The sequence below is a fragment of the Dermacentor andersoni genome, chromosome 6 (genome assembly GCF_023375885.2).
Source record: "Dermacentor andersoni chromosome 6, qqDerAnde1_hic_scaffold, whole genome shotgun sequence".
NCBI classification, from domain to species: domain Eukaryota; kingdom Metazoa; phylum Arthropoda; class Arachnida; order Ixodida; family Ixodidae; genus Dermacentor; species Dermacentor andersoni.
In genome coordinates this window covers 83,655,959-83,669,740 of record NC_092819.1, presented here as the reverse complement: position 1 = coordinate 83,669,740, position 13,782 = coordinate 83,655,959, and the positions used below count along the sequence as shown (strand labels likewise).

General features: G+C 45.4%; 1 protein-coding gene across 2 annotated transcripts in view; it reads left to right on the top strand.

Annotated features, from left to right (window-relative positions):
• The first annotated feature begins 305 nt into the window (after positions 1–305).
• Positions 306–13,782, top strand: part of LOC126522467 (sodium-coupled monocarboxylate transporter 2-like) — a 98,673-nt gene continuing 85,196 nt past the window's right edge. Inside the window, exon 1 of one of the 2 annotated variants that reach the window (XM_050171210.3) lies at positions 306–396. The gene's annotated coding sequence lies outside the window, so the exon portion shown is untranslated. The remainder of the gene's footprint in view (positions 397–13,782) is intronic. The other variant, XM_055066431.2, reaches the window with a different exon arrangement.

Here is a 13,782-nt window from a genome sequence, read left to right as displayed (position 1 = left end):
CCTCGCTTGTCGGCGCCACATTTTTCCGCACGATATCAGCATGACGAATATAACGCCCACAGAACAGGAAACAAACAGCCAAGCGTGCGCGTCAGTTCGGCGGCATTACACGACCAAGAAACCGCTAAAAAAAGTTATGCTTGCGTTTGCAGCCGTGCAGTGTTATGGATCACTCGGTGGAAAATTTAAGCGTGTGGCTAGCCAAGGTTAGCTGCGTCATGGCTGGTCCCACGTGGCAGTTCATCTCCGCTGGCTAACGACGAAGGAACGCCCACGCGTATAAGGAATACGTCGGAGGCAAACTACATAAGAGTCCAGCAGAGCGCGCATTCGTCGGCAGTTAGGCAGCAGTGAACGCCTGAACAACAACGAAAGATTCTGTGCTTGCTTTTGCAGGTAAGGGGACTTTTTTTTTTTGCTATAAGAAAATTGCGGCAGATCGAACGCGCCTTTTAATTTTGTGAGTCTACATACTGCGGGGCTCTTTTTAAAGGCAAGAAGGGCGCTAAAACCTGTGTTAGTTTCTGCGTTATTGAAATGTCAGAGCAGAGTCATACCGAAGGTTCTCGCTCACACCATGTTATCCACATAAGGAGCTGTCCCAATGCAGCCCTTCCGGGTCTCTGCTCGAGTGCGTGCGCATGAGTTTACGCGCACCTGTGCTGTACAATGTGGCGCGTGGCGATAATCTCAAATAGCTAGTTTGTGTCATGACGATATAAGCGTACGTGCGGTTGTGGCCTACTAGCAATAGTAAAAGAAAAAAAAAGCGTTTTTCGCCTCGCCTAGTGGTTAGACCGTCGGGCTGGTGTGCTGAAGTGCCGAGATTCAATCCTGCCATCAGACACGCAATCCAAAACTTCTTTAGGCGTGAGTTATGCGGGAAGACAGCAGCAGCACATTGCAGCACGATGACATGCGTGCTATTTCTGTAAACACAAAAAACCTAGAAATGCTGTCTGAGCGGAAGAAATGTAACAATGAAGGAAACAAGACAAAATTCGTGAAAAAGAAAGTACTGAGAGATCGTATTAATAACGAAAAAAAAAAATCAACACCGAAAAGCTATGGGAGGAAGTAAAGATTTCACGTCACAGAAAAGCAAGGTTTCTCAGGTGAACATAACAAGAAGTCCAGGTGACGTATCAGGTTGCGGAGCAGCAACCCCATTGAACGAGTATTTTGTGACCGCAGTGATAACTGCACTGACGCTAACGCACCAATACCTTCCCGGGGCCTGAAAGGGCTCAATTTGTATGCATACCTATGTTTGCCAACACGACTTTTTTTGTGTAATGAAAACACGAAGACATAACGAGAAGTAGCTGAAGCCTATTGAATATAGAAAGCCACAGATAAGTCTTTGGCGCTGCATGAAAATTCCGGCAGCCACAACCCAAGATAAACGTGACGTGAGTGATGCGAAGCACTGGTGTATGTTTAGAAGAAGGGTTCTAACAAATTATAATAACTTTCTGGAACGAAACGGTGACCGCATTTGTAACGTGTGTGTGAAATGGATGTGCAGCGGGAAATATTCAGTGGTAGCTCAAGATGGAATGCTTGATTGTATACATTGAAGTGTTAAAGATGATTATGTACATTATGTTACAATATTATACATATGTACAATGCCGATATCTACGTACTGTGTTCTGTCTGTAAGGTAAGGGTCGAGGAGTGCATGAGCTGTCCCACAGACGCCGTATTTCTTGAACTTGGAAAAAATAATGCGGTGTATAATAAGGTCAAATGCTTTCGAAAAGTCGATGTAAACACCTATTACGATTTCCTTGCTATCAGACGCTTCTATCCAATGTCCACTGGTTCACTGGTTTAATTGGTTTCATTCATTTGTATACTGTTCACATCAGCGATCCGTTTTCGTTCCTGCAGAGCCGCGCAGGCCTCGGATGTCTGATCCGCATGATGACGACGGCATGCAGCCTCGGCGCGCGCTTACGCTTACGTTCCTCGACCTTGGTTGGGGCGTGAAGCTTCTCGGGGAGAAGCATTCTGGCGAGAAATGGTCCTGTAAGGCCACGTGGAGACCACTGGGGTGGAAGCTCTACGCAGATCCTATAGGGCGCAATCAAACGGGAAGGAGCGAGCATTTTTTTTATTGACAGTCCTGACATCACTTACACGCAACTAGGACCTCTAGTGTCAATCGTCACATAGGCTAACCTCAACAGTCATCCCTAGTGGAAGCACACTGACGTGCTTTTATGGGAACCCGAGAGCGGTTGTGTCCAACCACAATTGATTGCACGCTGTTTGACTGACATTTATGGCGCTCTCAAGGCGTTTGATAACTCTAGGGGCCTCCCGAAAACGGTCAGACAGATGGTAGAGAAAATCGGGCTACACTCGACAAGAATGAATCCCACTAAAAATAGTTTTCATTTTTTGAGATACATCTGCAGATACGTCAATTTATTGAATCATGCAATATTTCGAGTGATGATGTGTGCCTTGTGTGCTGTAGAGGATCCGATTCCGGCGCCGCCGCCGTGAACGTCTGCACAACGAGCGGATGTTTATGTTTGCGGCGCCGGCCTCCTCGGCGTGGTAGGCACGTGCAATAAAGGCTCAGTAGTTTCACCGCCGCTCGGCTGCTCGCCGGTGGCTCTCAAAGTTCGTTCCCTTCTCACTGCGCGCGTCTGTCCATAGCGGACGCCTTTCGCGCCCCTATATTCGCAGTGTCTATAATATAGGCAGTAATGTGAAATAAACGCTAGCTGTAAGTTTAGCGCCCGTCCCGTTGTATGTGTTCTTTTCGTTATTGTACTTAGCGTTATTATGGTACGAACGCCGGCTTTCGAGGCGCTACGTCATAATATTTAAATGAGCACACATAGAGAGTGTGGTGTGGATGGCGCGGTATTAAAATTACTGATGAAACGCTTTGCCGCTATCAGTATGTTAGCATAAATAATAGCGCATATCTTAAAGCTAAAATAAAAACGGTATGCCGCACTACTCAAGCGTAGGACCGGTGCGGTTTTTAACTTATATAAATGACCTATGTGATATTGCAGCACCTCCTAAGCTAATAATATTACAGACAATACAAATATTCTCTTCAACGGCCTATGTGTTGAATACCTTGAACATCAGGTAATTAATTACCGAATGAAAGTGTCATGTTGGATATAGTGTATTAAGATGCAAAGGTATATTAGTCAAGCTAACTATGCATTTTTTTGCTGCTACAAGAAAGCCAACAAACTTCGGTACAACTGTTGTGTTTTAGGGCAAAAAAGTGGAACAGGTAGAAAGTAAAAAATTCTTACATGCGTGGTTCCGTGACGGTTTAACGTGGATACACTGAAAAGTTCGCGACAGAACTGATTAAAACTGTTACAGGTATGTAAAAGAAAGTTATCTAATTTCTACCTAACTGATTGAAAAATGTGTTATACCACGTGCCCTTCTACTCTAGGCCAACATATTCTACTTTGGTATGGGACATGACTAGGCAAAATAATTACCGGAAATTATTAGTTGTGCAGAACAGGATGTGCCGTATGTACGCCTTTTAGAGGCGTACAGAATATCAGAATGTAGAGTGTTTTTGTTAGCTGCATGAATTTTTAAAAAATTGCCCATGGCAGAAAGCACAATTCTCACCCTTGAGCTAAATTACTCGGTGAAGCGGCCCATCACGTCGACGCAAAATCAACGCTTAATTGAAGCACTACCATATTTCCACTAATTAGGTTTTAATTCATTACCTTGAAGCACGTATCTTAATCTACGAATATTAGCGAGTGGGTTAACAAGGCATAGCCATTCTGAACGAATTTTGAGGAAATCAGTGGTTTAGAGATTAGCAAAGCAGAATCTTATCCGGTTAACCACCCTACCTTTCCCATCTCGTTTACACACACGCACACACGCACACTCACACACACTCACACACACTCACACACACGCGCACACACGCGCGCACACGCACACACACGCACACACACACACACGCACACGCACACGCACACGCACACACACACACACACACACACACACACACACACACACACACACACACACACACACACATCTGCCATCAAACCAACGGTAAAATTTCCTTTTTTTATGAGAACGCTGTTTAATACATTGAAGCACAAAAGTACTTGGAGCGCCAATGAATTTCGTCGGGCACTTCAAAAATTAGTATTCAGAACACGTGCAGTCTTGACAACTCATTCCAAGTGAATACGCCTTTCCATCTCACCGGCTACATTTCGTAAATTGATACACGTGCGGCAAAGTAATTAATTAAAAATGTAGTTAGTGTGATTACTTATTTATTCAATGAGCCATTTTCATTCCTCAAAGAAGTGATGGCCGCCTCTTCAAGTAATTTTGTTCAATGTTTAGTGCATCGTTTATGCACAGTTTAGTGCATCTGCCACAGGCAATTTGAAAAAGAAATATTGGTGCGGCTAAAAGAAGAAACACCTGGCGGAGGATATCCAAAACTAAGGACTAATTATGGTAAACAGTGTATAGAGTACCAAATAGGTACATTGATAATTGACTTAAACAGCTTCGCTGGTACCAGTATCAGGTACACAAATGCAGCCTTCAAGTATACTTTGATAGAAGAGAACAGCGGGTTTGTATAATTGCAGTTGTTTTACATCGAAGCAGTTAGTGCGATTGGAAACGATGGAAAACAATATATGTCTGCATCGACAGTTTTGATGAAACAAAGCTAAATTACTTACGTAGTTTATATCTTGAGGAAATGTGGGAAATGTTAAGGGTGACATAAGGACAAGTTCGAAATGGGCCAGTAATTATGGGCTGAATCAAAGTTGACGCACCTTTGTTGTCGACCTGTTTTAAGCTGCTTAATAAAAGTATTACAGTCTCCCAGCTGCCCAAAAAGGAGCAAGTACGGTAGAAATTCCATATCTATGTGGAAAGGGGATTATAATATGGGTGACATGTGCTGAATGTTTGAAGGGTGTAGGGTAATTCTCTGCTTGAAAAAAAAATTACTGGCTACTCATTTTCTCGCTATCCACGCGCGATACGAGGCGTGTAGTTGGTTCTGTAGTTGTTAATATTTTCTTGAAGTAGGAGGCATGTTGTGGGTGACGTTGGATAAATGCTTACCCTACGTAGTTTAATTACATATTCTGATAAGAAAGAAAATGAAAATGTACGAAGTATGCTGAAATACCTCCTAACTGCGATGAGTTAACTTCTCTGCGGACTACAGACACCGGTTGCTGAGACCACGCTACATGTTCTAGATGCTTTGGAACTGCTCCTCGTGGCTCTACAATAAGGCATGATGGCGCTATCTTTTGAAAACCAATTACAAAGATCTGCCATAATGCAGTGGAATGCCAGAGGCCTACGAGGCCGTCTCGCAGACTTTCGGCAATGGATGTTCAAATACCAGTTTCCCGTGGCTGTAATATTTGAACCAAACATGGCGCCTTTACTACGCATATCTGGATATGCGCCACTGTGGTCAACGAATGACCACAATTTAAGCAAAGTGCTCACTTTTGTTCGTCGGAGTTAAACGTGCCTTCGCAAAGACATTCCTCCACATGCTTCCAACGAGTACGTTTGCATAACGCTGAAGTACAAGCGGCGCACATTCTCAGTAATTTGCGGATATATACCCCCAACATCGAGCATAGACTGTTCATATATGCTGTCCATACTGCAAAGTGGTCCGGGTCCCCACATAGTCATCGGTGACTTTAATGCCCACCATCCCATGTGGGGCTCTGCTTCGACGAACGCCCGCGGTAGAGACTTGGCTGACTTCAAGCTCAGTCAAGGCTTGATGGTGATCAATGGTGGCCCGCCAACATAGCTTCGACGCTCTTACTACAGCAGTTGTCTTGACATTGCGTTTGTTTCAAAGAGCCTGCTGACTGCTACACAATGGTGTACTGATCTCGACACCCATGGAAGTGACAAGCTATCAACATATATTCAGTTGAAATGGTTACATCTCCCAGCTCCGCACCCTGTGCGTTCTATCGATCGGCCAACATATCGAGAATCTGTGAACACCGCATGTCAAGTCATCCAATCACCATCCAATATTGAAGATGTAATCGCGACAACATTACGCGACAGAACAAAACACCTCAGCGCACCTTCACCTAGATCCCCTATTGATGACCAGTACGAGCGACTTCACCCGATACGGCGTCGAGCAGAACGAAAATACAGATGGACCAAATCACCATTAGACGTCGCTGCATCACGCCGAGCTCAGCGTCATGTCCTGCGTCACCTTGACAAACTTGACAAACAACGCTGGAGATCATTCTGTGGCTCTCTGGATACGAGAAAACCTCTCTCTAGAATGTGGAAAATTGTGCGAAGGCTTCGATTGCCTCCACAACAGCTGCACCAGTTCAGCGCTGTGGGCATACGGCAAGGCCGGCGTGAAGTTGAGGTCGCCGATGACTTCTGCAAATTACTTGTGCGTTCCTCTAAAGGTATAGCAACGCAATCACGACTGACTTTTCCACCATCTAGTGATCACCGTCTGGATGCGCCTTTTACTATGCACGAGCTCGAAGCTGCGATATCTACTTCCCGCCGGTCATCTTGTCCAGAACCAGATGGAATTACATACTCCGCGATTTGTCATTTTGCAGTAGAAGCTCGAGAACTTCTCCTGACGCTCTACAACTCTACGTGGGACACAGCAACTGTGCCTGGCCACTGGAAGTGCAGTCGTCTTGTGGCTTTGCTAAAACCCGGGAAATGCCCACATGATCTCTCACATTATCGGACAATAGCTTTGGCAAGCTGTGTCGGTAAAGTGATCGAGCGGATGGTACTGAGCAGACTGGAATGACTACTCGAGAAAAGTGGTGGACTTCCTGATTTTGTCAATGGATTCAGAAAAGGCCGATCGTTCATTGACGGTGTGATCGACCTAGTATCTTCTGTTTAACAGGAAAAGAGACGCCGTCGTCTGGTATGTGCAATATTTCTGGACATTAAATGAGCCCGCGGCAACGTCTTCCACCATTCGCTTTTTCGGGCGCTTGAGGATATTGGAGTTGGTGGCCGGATGTATGCATGGCTGCACAGTTACCTCAGTGGCCGCACCATTTTCATGTCTACTTCGGATGGCGATACTGATAGACATGACGTTCGCAGGGGTGTTCCGCAGGGTGGCGTCCTTAGCCCAATATTGTTCAATGTCATTCTGGTGGGCTTTGCAGACGAGCTGCCTGAAACAACGCATATCAGGACGTACGCGGATGATATCTGTATGTGGTCATCTGGGATCACACGTCCACAAGTGCGTGCAAGGCTTCAACGTGCGGCTACGATCACGGCTAATTACTTGCTCCGTAGAGGCCTGCAACTCTCAGCAACTAAGTGTGCAGTGTTGGCATTCATGCGCAAATCAATGTCACAATATTCAATCGTTGTCGACGGAACGGTGCTCCCTTTAGTCACCCACCACAGATTTCTTGGCGTGATAATAGACCGCGATCTTGCTTAGACCAAACATGTTGCTGCGCTTAGGGCTAAACTGACCAACTTCATCCACGTTCTTCGTGTAATATCTGGACTGCGATGGGGCACCTCTGAGCGAAGTTTGCTCCAAATGTACCAGGCACTTTTTGTGGGCTACATACGTTACATCATGCCTGTGCTATCTAACATAGGATCATCTTGTATACGCATGCTGGAGAGCCTTCAGACATAAGCACTGCGGATATGCCTTGGCTTGCCACGGTACACGTCAACTAAAGGCACAATAGCGGAAGCACGGGCTTGTCCAATCGACATTTACAGGTCTTGTGAACCTGTACGAACCTATCTTCGCCTGCTGACCAGACACTCACACCATCCTCTGTCAACACTTCCAAGAACAAACATTAACTGTGGTTTTTCTAAAGCAAGTGCATGTCACGCAAGCGTTTTACCTGCCAGGTTCCAGGCCACCAACATTCCCGAGACACCTCTATGGTCATTGCTGAGACCACTAGTGAGGCTTCATATACCCAGAATTTTGACTAAATCTCACGTTTTCTCAATTGGCTTGAAACAGCTCACCCTGTCCCATATACTTACATTATATAGTGGGACTGTACAAGTATATAGCGATGGTTCGATCGCGCCATCTGCGACAACGGCCGCATATGTCATCCGACAACTTGGAATTACTCGGCTATTTCAATTGGACCACAAATCCACATCTACGGCTGCGGCACTTGCGGGAATACGGGAGGCTGTCCGTTTTATGAGAACGCAGACACCTCATAAATGGACAGTATTCTGCGATGGCAAATCAGCGCTACAGGCGCTAAAATGCTTTTTAAAGAAAGGATCATACTACCTGCTCGTGCGGAAATAGCCGAACTTCATCACATTGCCGAGTTAAGTGGCCACGTGATCACTTTTCAATGGGTGCCGAGTAATTGTGGTGTGATTGGCAATGAACTCGCTGACGGTGAGGGAAGATCGGCCTTCTCCTCCTCTGATGAAGTACGGATTGCCTACTTGCGACTTGACACTACCTTCTTGATCAAGGCACTCATGCAGGACCTTATAAAGGCATACAGAGCCCACGATAACAACATTCACAGACGCCTACATATGATTCACCCAGACGATAAATTCTGTTTGCCGCCGAAGGTTACGCGGAGCGAAACGTCATTGCTACACAGGATTTGGCTGGGCGTTGCTTTCACCCGTCGTTACGCGCACCTCATCGGCCAATCGAACAGCCCTGATTGTGAACACTGCCAGGTGCCTGAAACACTGGAACACATACTGTGTCAGTGCCCAGCATATATGCTGGAGTGTAGGACGTTAGAAAGTTTCCTAGCCAGCGCTGGCAGGCAAACACTGTCGGAGGAAACTGTCCTCGGCCAATGGCCTGACACTGCAGCTTCAGTGCGTGCAACTAAAGTGTTGTTGAAGTTTCTGCAGGGCACCAAGCTTGATGAGCGGCTCTAGCACGGCAACTGTCTCACATACATAAGCACTGACCACTTCTCTTATCATCATCATCCATCCGAGTACTTGAACTCCCCTTCCCTCTTTCCCAGTGCAGAGTAGCAGACTACAGCGCACTAGCTCAGGTCGACCGTGTCTTTCGTGTCAATAAATTCTATTCTATTCTTATATATTCTGTAGAACATGAGCGGAAAGAAAACTTGACTTGGCGTAATGTATTTGTGGACCGGAAATAATTGCAGAGAGAAGAATGAAGAGTGAGGGGAATGCCTAAGTGCTGAGATTAGGGGTTGCGGGAATGACGCCGAAATTATCTTATTAGGTAACATGAATGCCCACATAGAGGGTATAGATGGCTATACCGAAAACTACGGGAAGTCAATGTTAGATATTTGTGAGCAACATAACCTCGTTTTCATGAATACACGGCCTAAGCGTGATGGGAAGACTACGCGGAAAGTGGAAAACCGGCAATCGACCATTGATTACTGCTCGATGACAGAAGGAATTCAGGATAAGTTGACAGAAATAATCATTCACGAGGATATCAGCTTAGGGAGTGACCACAAAAGCATCATTTTGAACATGGGATATGTGGTTGGGAAAGAGAGCAAGGAGCGATGAATGGCCAGCCCAAATTTTCACGCTGAACAAATAACATATATTGTCACAAGAGTCAAGGAATAACTTGGCAAATGGCCAAGCACAGAGTGGGAATATAGTCAGCTTGTAAGTGTAATTACGGCAGAAATACGCAAAGGGAAGCAACATGGTCGTTGGAAAGGAAACAAAAAAGAAAATGAGAAGCTGGTAGAATAGGGAGATACCAGAAGCGATTGCCGAACGGCAGAAAGCATCTCGAGAGCACAAGCAAGCAAAAAAAGCGCAGTTGCCGCAGGATGAAGCAGCCAGGAAATGGGAAATATACCGTGAAAAAATATCTGTGGTTCAAATACTGGTTCAAGCAAACATAAAAGGTGAAAGTGAACGTTGGTTGTCAGAAATACGCGATAAAAAGAAGGCCGCACCTAGAATATTTTGCAACCATATAAGCTTATTAGGCAGGAAGTCTGGAACAGTACAACATATTCTAGACGAAGATGGAGACAAACTGGAAGGTGACGCGGCAGTAAATAACATCCGAAAAATAACAGCCGAATGTTTCCAAGGCAATGACGAGGTCGTACTTGAGGAAAAAAAAAGAGCATGAGAGAGAATCAGATGGAAAAGGAGCTGGTGCTGACAAAGTGGCGAAGCTCTGTTGAAAGCAGTAGAAAAAATCTTAGAAGATAGACGAATACCAGACAGTCGGCGGCAAAGAAAAATGGACTAAATTTATAAAGCTGCGGGTGAAAAAGATAGAATTAACTCATATAGACCACTGACCATTACGTTGGTAAGATACAGGTCAGCAATGCAGGCGATCACATTAAAGCTACAAGCTTCGACAGAGAACAACGGCATATTGGGAAAACTTCAGAATCGCTTCACAATTGTGGGCGTCTGGATGATAACGTATTTGTCCTTACTCAGTGTATTGAAATATCTAGAGAAGAAAGAAGAATATGTGGCTTTTTTAGACATTAACGAAGCGCATGACAACGTAAACCGCAACATATTGTGGGCTATTCGGGAAGGGGAAGGTATAGGGAACGCCTTACACAGCTTTTTGAAAAAGATTTACCAAGATTTACCAAGAAAATACAGTTTGCATTCATTGGGAAGGGATGAGGAGCGAGGGGCAAGTTGACATCAAGAGACTGCGACAGGATTGCCCTCAATCCCCTCTGCTGTTTATGATGTGAATGGTAAGGATGGAAACGGTGCTAGAGGGAAGCAATATCGGGTTTAATCTCTCATACAAACAGGCGGGTACAATATTAGAGCCTCAGCAGCTTCAAGGTTGTTTTACACGTACGACATCGCGTTGGTAGCTAACAGGCAAAGTGGCATGCAACGTCTGGCTAATATTTGTGGACAGGAAGGCAATAACTTACATCTGAAATTTAGCGTTAAAAATTCAGGTGTCATGGTATTCAATGAAAACAGTGAACAGACAGTGTTAATACAGGGCCAGGAAATACTTCGGGTAAAAGAAGAAAAACACCTTGGTATATGGATAAACGTAGGCAATAGATATGCGGAAAGACAGGAAGAAACAGTAACAGCAAAGGGGAACAGAAATGCGGCCGTAGTGAAACACAGAGCGCTATGGGGATGCAGTTGGTACAAGGTGTTTCGGGGTTTGTGGGAAGGTATAATGGTTCTAGAACTTACATTTGGAAATGCGGTTGTTTGCTTGAAGTCAGGGGGCACAATCAGGACTCGATGGCAACCAAAAGTCAGTGGGACGCCTCGAATTGGGCGCTCACCGGAAGACTACAAATGAAGCTGTCCCGGCTCATGTTGGCTGGACAAGTTTTGAATTGAGGGAAGCTCAGAGTAAAATTGATTACTAAGAACGACTGAGGAATATGGAATTAAATAAATTGGTTGGGATTGTGTTCACATACTTGAACAGAATAAAACATTGATTTACAGTGGCAGAAAAGAGCTAGGAAGTTTACGAGCAAGTATGCGACCGGTATGGTGAGCAACATGAAAACAAAGAACGTCAAGTGGAAAGTCAGAGAGGCTGAGATAATCTCATGGGTGGCGGCAATGGAAAAGGACCCTGCTATGAGTAACTACTTAATAAGAAAAAAAGACGAAATCAGGAAGGAAAGAATTTATGATAACTGAAAAGGAAGCTCATAATTTTTCGAAGCGAGATCAGTATGCCTTGGAGCATGCACTTATAAATCGAGATACAACAAGGAAGACGAAGCATGTGCTTGCTGCGGTGAAGCTAGGGAAGTGATGGAGCATGTTTTATCAGAATGTGAAGATTTCTGCCCAGCGATCCATTTAGACACTTCTGGCCTCTTTGAAACCTTTGGATTCAGCGAGAGCGGGATAATAAACATGTCTGCAACGGAGATTAGTAAGAGGCGATTGGAAGATTGGTGGAAGAAAAGTAGGGAAACGACAAACAACGGAGACATGCAAAAACAAAGTTCCCAATAGGGGTTCAGAAAGTTTGGTGATTGGAATTTTTCGTGTCGCTTTTTCCCTTTAGTTTTTCTTCTTTTCTTTAACATAAGAAGGACATTAGGCAATATAATATTAAGAGCTTGGTGGCGCAACCCACCGCCCCGTTCCTAAGGGGATGCTCAAAGCAGCCATCAATGCATCCAGTGCCTTCGTATTGGAGGCCCGACCTGGCTGCCTGAGCCCAAAAACCGCAGCAAAAATTTGCAACAGGTTGAGGTATATGCCTGCAGCAGCAAAAGTGCGGAGACGACTCAGCACATTGTAATGGAATGCCAAGATTTGCACTCAGCAAGAACCTTAGTGAACGTACACATTCCGTAAGCGTTGTGATTCAAAGCGTATGCACTCATTAACTGCTCAGTGGTCGAGATAAAGTAGATACATTTAGAGTACCCGTGGAAAAAGACTTAAGCAGACTCAATTCCAGGTGACATCGATGTAACGCGAAGCATTCACGGTTTGATAGAGAACGGTTCTTATGAGTCATATTACTGCTCCGCAGTGAGCGGTTAATGCCCTTGCGACGTCACGTTGCGAAGTGACGCGGGACGCAGTGCGTGATGTTGTTTGTTGATGTTGTTATGACCAGTGACGCAAACAGGCCTCAGCGAGGTTCATTAAAGAGGGCACATAACCAGTGTCCCGAGGGGGCACACATATAGCTTGGGATGGGCGGCACGATATATGAAGGACAACTGCGCTATCTGCCACAGGTGATTTATAAAAAATTCTAGAACGGCTAAGAATCATCACCCCGTATATAAAACATTTGTAGCCAAGTTAGATAAAGTAAAATTTTGATGCAATTCTTCCTATACGTGGCATTTAAATCTATTTGATTCAGAGTGCGTTGGTTAATATGGACGTCGAGGTCTCGGGCGAGGCTGAGTTAGGGTCAGACCTCTCAGGGGACGGGCACGTGCCCTAGGACGTGTTCTGCAGACCCCCACATGTAAATATTCTTAGGCGTGCACTGAACGTTGAACTGCGTTTCTTGGCTACTCACAAGTCCATTGAACTCGAGAGTGAGTTGAACTCGAGAGTGAGTTGGATACAAATATTGTGCCACCTACGCCAATGAAATGATTCTATCGCTTGCGTTCTCCTGAGCGGCGCGTTTTCTTCGACTTTCAGCCGTCCTCAACGCGCACACAGAAGACATAGCGCACAGGCAGTTGTGGCCATCGCGAATTACCTGGCCGCCGAGGCCAACTGCCCCAAGCACGCTGAGGATGGCATCGTTAGTGACTTCCTCACAAGTCCCTTTGATATAAATGAACAAACTAGCGGAGTGTTGTTTTCCGGCTCTTGTTTGTGTCGCGTTTCTGCGGCCAGACCAAGACGCTGTTTACGCAACTACAAATGTGCGAGGATGAGCTGCTGTACTCGTTCGCTCATAAAACCAGATAATGATTTGGGACGCACCAGTAATGTAACCAGATGACATGAGCCGAGGAGGCAGGCGATCGACTACTCGTGTACTGATGAACCATGCCGTCTTGCCTCACTCGCACCCGAGTGTTTTCTGAGATAATGATACTGGTGAATGACATGAGTCAAGACCCTTTCTTCGAAATAAACTGGGCGACGCACTAGGTCGTTTGGAGCAACTACAGCTGTTGATGTGTTGTTTGTAGTCGTGCAGTATGAACGCGTGGGGGCGGCGACAGAAAAAGCTTTTTTTGTTTTCTACGTACCGCGAGGCGTTGGTTCTGGTCG